The following is a 6,193-nucleotide window of genomic DNA, read 5'->3' as shown; positions in this document are numbered from 1 at the left end:
ACGATATCCATTCTTGCGAAACGACGAGATGCGCTTCTATCCTTGACGAGGCCCTCGTGCCAAATTGAGGATAGGGTCGCATCTTAGACATGACAGCCTTGCCCTTGAGCAGGAAGTTGCGGAGCTCATTCTCACGCCGGCTGGCCGAGGGGGAGGGGCGACGATTCGCGGCCGGCCGTTCGTCGTCCCGCTCCAAAACGCGGCGCTTGGGGCGAGGAGCGCCATCGTCGAGGTCCCGTGGCATGGCGACAGGCAGCAGCCAGTCGGAGCAGGGGAAGGGAGAGGAGGATGATGCGGCGGATGGCGCAAGGGGAACTGGAGTAGGAGCGGGCAAAGTGAGAGCACTTATAATCTGCCAATTAAGCTTTTGTTTTCAATTCTTTTTGTAATTTGGCAACAAAGTATGTTTAAATTAACAGCTGTTTTTAAAATCTGGCAACTGATCCATTATCTAATAACTAAATACATGTAACTTTGACAGTTAAGTATATATCAAACCTAATCTAAAAAAGGAGTATGTTAAACCTGACAACAAATCCTAAGCAGATGCTTGTTCTTGGCTATGTATTGGACAATGACTGCCTACTTATATTTATAGCTAGTGTGTTGTCAGTGCATGCACCTTTTTTCTGTTTTTGTGGTACGATTTTGTGCATGCACGCTTGCACTCTACTCCCTCCGTTCCTAAATATAAGTCTTTTTAAAAGTTTCACTAATAGACTACATACGTATGTATATAGATATATTTAAAAGTATAGATTCATTCATTTCGTTTCGTATGTAGACATTTAGTAAAATATCCTAAAAGATTTATATTTAGGAACGGAGAGAGTAGTCGCCTGCCATACTACACTCGGTTGTCTGACACTGAGCCTTGAGTTCATTTCTTCTGCATGTACGTGCAGATACGGGAATTGTTCCTGGCCCTGAGCGTTGAGTTCATTTCTTTTGCAGGTACGTGCAGATACAGGAATTGTTACTGACCACCGCACCGGAATACACAGGTACGGCACCGCTACGTAGTGGCCTTCATAAATGTATCTAGATATATTTTAGTTGTAGATACATTCATTTTTATTCATTTTTACGACAAGTAATTCTGTACGAAGAGAGTATTTCTTTATCTGCATCCGGAGAAATTTATAACAACTATATCATGTGATGCATCAGACACAGAGTTTGGATTTTTCTTTGCACCTGTTCTTCTGTAAATTTCTGGTATTCTTGCTAAGGTGGCGAGTATGTCATCCGCTTACACACCGTTGCAAGGAATAATATTATCACCTATTCTGAAAGACATCAAGACAAAGAAATATTTTATCATCTATTCTCAAAACCGCACGCAGCTCCCCAGGAATCGTTTTCTAACCTGTTGGTGCTGCGTGGTTTATATCACCTCGCCTTTGTCAACAGCTATCAAGAGAAGACGCTGCACTTCATATAGAGTAGTACTTCCTCTGTAAAGATATATAAGAGCGTTTGGATCACTACTTTGGAGGAAATAGAAATTTAAGAGGGCAGCACAAAGTTTGTTCAAACGGCTGCAATCCTACTCAACAACATGGAGAAAACTAGACAAGCCAATAGAAAAAAAAAAGTTTGGCCAAAAGCAATGTGGAGCTGACCGGTTTGGCCAGTAAGATAACTGAAAGAAAAATTAGAGATGACTTTAAAGATAACGAGATTCTAAAAACAACAGTAGAATAGCCACTATGCAAAATATTCACTGGTATCATGCGTGCAATTGTATGTACAGCATCCCGCATGTAGGGGGAGGCTTACAACAGAAAGCATAAAATCTGTATTCGAAACTTTGAATACTTCATTGCAGGTCAAAGTTACGAGTTACAGGGATCTCTCTATTCAAAACTGCCAAGAATTCACTGTAGGTCTCCATGTGTTAAAAGACAGGGTGGAGGGCGCGCTACAGCATTGAAGTTGCGGGAGGCGTTGATCTCCGATCCGACGGCCAACGTACCTCCGTGTTCAGCTGACGCCGTGAGCTTCTGCAGGAGAGCGCATCATCATCTTTTTACCGCTTTTCCCTGAATTTTTACCCCTTTTGTGTAAGGCTATAAAGCCATGGATTCCGGCTCGGTAGAGCACTATCATATGTAGGGTTTCCCCATCGCCCCGCCAGTGTTCCTGGCCGGCTTAGGTGCCTCTGGTTGTAAGATAAATCCTCGGCAATTCGCCCCTGAAATGCAATTGAATTCCTCTCTGAACTACAGCTTGTGTTCGTCACGATCAGCTGGGTCTGACACGTATCTTTAACATTGCCAATGATATGTCATGAGAGGCATTTATTTATATAAGAGGACCTGTAAAAAAGCTTTTGATATTGCAATGAAACTGGTTCAAAGAAGATAAGCAATTTTGGATTACTTGACTGAACCAGGCATGCAAGAATAATATCTAATCTCTAATTAGAACACAGGCATACCCTAGCAGCGGTTGTGTCGGGGAGGAGCTGCAGCTGCTTGTCCATGGAGCAGCCGGAAACCCTAGTACGGCGCGCGAGCGGTGGTGGCGGGGAAGACCGAATCCATATGGTGGAAGTGGTAGATCAGCCCGTGGTCGTGGCCGTGCTAGGCGGCGGCCGGAGTGGCGGACCGCGACGGAATCTGACGCCGGCTGTGCGAGGGAAAGGGGATGGGAGGCGGCGGGGGAGAGGCTGAGAGCTGCGACCGGGAGACGCAGAGAGCGACGGGTTTCAACTTCCAATATACCAAACAATATCAATATATTATACCGGGAAACAGTATTAATATATTTAAGATCGAAGTCGTAGCTGTGACGAGGACGGGGCAAAGCCCAGTGATTGGGTTCACGGCGGTGCACCCAGCAACCAGAGTTCGACTACTGTGTGAGATTATCTGGGATTCTCACCAAGTATGTTCATAAGGATATGCCAGCTATCTGTATCAAAAATACTTTATTCCCTTCACCTGTTTTGCAAAATATTGCTGATTTTTTGTTTCACCTCTTCTATAAATTTCGTGGCTAAGGAGACGTATCTATCATCGTTGTGGATTCTCACCAAGTATGTGCTAAGGGATATGCCAGCTAAGGAAACATTTTGCCACATATTCTAAAAGGCATCAAGAAAAATAAACAGATTGTCGCCTAATCATCGTTATGGATTTTGTTGATTTTTTTTTTCTCACCTCTTCTACAAATTTCGTGGCTAAGGAGACGTATCTATCATTCATTCGTCATTATTGTGAGGCAAAAATATTTGCTCACATATTTTAAAAGTCATCAAGAAAAATAAACAGATTGCCACCTAATCATCGTTGTGGACAAAAAAAATTGTCATCTAATCATCGTTGCGGACAAAAAAAACAGATTGTCACCTAATCAACGTTGCGGGTTAAAAAGACAGATTGTCACCTAATCAACGTAGCGTGGACCAAAAGAAAAAATTTGTCACCTATTCTGCAAATGTATGGGCTAACGAGACGAATTTATCATCCATTCACCACCATCATTGAGGGGGCAAAAACATTTTGCCACATATTCTAAAAGGCACCAAGAAAAAAATAGATTGTCACCTAATCATCGTTGCAGACCAAAAAGAAAAAATTGTCACTATTTTGCAAATGTCTAGGCTGTCGAGACGCATTTATCATCTGTTCACCACCATCATTGAGGGCAAAAACATTTTGCCACATATTCTAAAAGGCATCAAGATAAAAAATAGTCCACAACGATTTTGCTATGCTATCCGTTAAATATGTCATGTCAAAAATACCTTTTTTCCTCACCACCAAAAGGGAAAATTGTCACTATCTTGCAAATGTCTGGGCTAACGAGACGCATTTATCATCAGTTCATCACCATAATTGAGGGCAAAAACATTTTGCCACATATTCTTTAAAATATGTCATGTCAAAAATACTTTTTTTCCTCACCTGTTTTGCAAAAATTCGCCGATTTTTTTTCTCACCTCTTCTACAAATTTTTATCTATCATTCATTCGCCATCATTGTGAGGTAAAAATATTTGCTCACATATTTTGAAAGGCATCAAGAAAAAGAAACAGATTGCCACCTAATCATCGTTGTGGACAAAAAATATGTCACGTCAGAAATACTTTTTTTCCTCACCTGTTTTGCAAAATTTCGCCGATTTTTTCTCACCTCTTCTACAAATTGTGTGGCTAAGGAGACTGTATCTAAATTTTGTGGCTAAGGAGACGTATCTATCATTCATTCGCCATCATTGTGAGGCAAAAATATTTGCTCACATGTTTTGAAAGGCATCAAGAAAAAAATAGATTGTCACCTAATCATCGTTGTGGACAAAAGAAAACAAATTGTCCTCTAATCATCATTGCGGACAAAAAAAACAGATTGTCACCTAATCATCGTTGCAGGCCAAAAAAGAACCGATTTTCACCTAATCAACGTGGAGTGGACCAAATGGAAAATTTTGTCACCTATTCTCCAAATGTATGGGCTAACAAGACGCATTTATCATCCGTTCACCACCATCATTGAGGGGGGGAACATTTTGTCACATATTCTAAAAGGCATCAAGAAAAAAATAGATTGTCACCTAATCATCGTTGCAGACCAAAAGGGAAAAATTGTCACTATTTTGCAAATGACTGGGCTAACGAGACGCATTTATCATCAGTTCACCACCATCATTGAGGGCAAAAACATTTTGCCACATATTATAAAAGGCATCAAGAAAAAAAATAGTCATCTACTCTAAAAGGCATCAATAAGAAAATCTCCCCAAAGAGTAGGCGTCCGAATCAAACATAAAAAGATGGGCTTGGCTACATAAATGACAACTGGATATTTATATTAGCCTAAAGCGAGGTCACCCAAACAACATCCCATCATAAAAAACGCTAAAAAGAATGGATGTTGGGGTTGTTTCTTATTTTTTTTCAAACGTTCTTGCTCCATCACAAAAACAAAGCTTAATTAGTTTCAAATGATGCAAAGGTGGGCTGACGAACTTTTATATTTCTTTATACCAGGAGAAATTTATAACTCTATTATGCGGCGCGTGGTTTGGAATTTGCCACGAAGCATCAGGCATATGTTTTCCTTCTAGTTATATTGAATTGCTAGTATATTTGTTAGCTCTAACTTGCTAAGATAAAAAAGGTGTACGGGAGTTAAGTCACGGAATAATTGGCTAGTAGCGCAACATCATCAACGTATGTGTTCGGTGGATAGTAGTGTTAATAAAATTTAGTGAGAGATATCGCTTCAATTTTCATTGCGAGTTTGCTTTTCTGCCGCTCATTCATGTTGGTGTATTTCGTACGTGTCAGAAAGGAACATGGATATGAGTGGCTAGCTTGATGTGAAAGGAACCCTGCCTTTGTTGTCAACTCCGGTTCAGAAACGCAATGATGAGCCATGAAGAAAAATGTTGATGCCGCTCTCAGCGCAGCGAGTGCGAGTGCGGTGAATGTGAGGCCACCATGACAGTGTGGTATAAGCAGATGTGGTGGTGGAGGAGGAGGAGGCAGAGGCAAGGGCCTGCGTCCTAGGTCTGGATTTTGCGATTCAATTCTATGAAGACCCATTTATCGTCCATCAGAGCGATTCATCGACTGTGTAATATGGATGGTAGATATAGGTTTTTGAAATCTGAAAATATAAAAACAGCAAGGTAACGAATGGTAAAAGTGAGCACAAATAGTATTGCAATGCTTAGGAACAAGGCCTAGGGTTCATACTTTCACTAGTACAAGTTCTCTCAACAATACTAACATAGTTGAATCATATATAAATCCCTCACGTGCGACAAAGAGTTCACTCCAAAGTCACAAATAGCCGAGAACAAACGAAGAAATTATTGTAGGGTATGAAACCACCTCAAAGTTATCTTTTCCGATCAATCTTATGAGATATCCCTATAAGTGTCACAAACAACCCTAGATTTCATACTAAATAACACCTTAAGATACGCATCATCCAAAAACCTAATGTCACATAGATACTCCAATGTCACCACAAGTACCCGTGAGCTTGATTATATGATATGCATCACACAATTTTAGATTCATCATGTTTAATCCAACACAAAGAACTTCAAAGAGTGCCCCAAAGTTTCTATCGGAGAGTCAAGACGAAAACATGTGCTAACCCCTACGCATAGATTCCCAAGGTCATGGAACCCACAAGTTGATCACCAAAACATACATCGAGTGGATCAATAGAAC

General features: G+C 40.9%; 1 long non-coding RNA gene across 3 annotated transcripts; it reads right to left on the bottom strand.

The window, feature by feature from the left end:
• Positions 1-1,711: 1,711 nt before the first annotated feature.
• Positions 1,712-3,056, bottom strand: LOC123412619. Of its 3 annotated transcripts, none has more exons than XR_006613548.1 (2): positions 2,444-3,056; positions 1,712-2,352 (listed from the first exon to the last, which is right to left on the bottom strand). It is a non-coding gene; the product is annotated as an uncharacterized LOC123412619 (long non-coding RNA). The 3 variants fall into 3 exon arrangements; XR_006613549.1 differs by having other exon boundaries at positions 1,712-2,332; XR_006613547.1 differs by having other exon boundaries at positions 1,712-2,321.
• Positions 3,057-6,193: the final 3,137 nt, after the last annotated feature.

The sequence above is a fragment of the Hordeum vulgare genome, chromosome 7H, assembly GCF_904849725.1.
Source record: "Hordeum vulgare subsp. vulgare chromosome 7H, MorexV3_pseudomolecules_assembly, whole genome shotgun sequence".
NCBI lineage: Eukaryota > Viridiplantae > Streptophyta > Magnoliopsida > Poales > Poaceae > Hordeum > Hordeum vulgare.
Note: the sequence above shows the minus strand (reverse complement) of the source record. Positions and strands in the feature narration are given on the sequence as shown.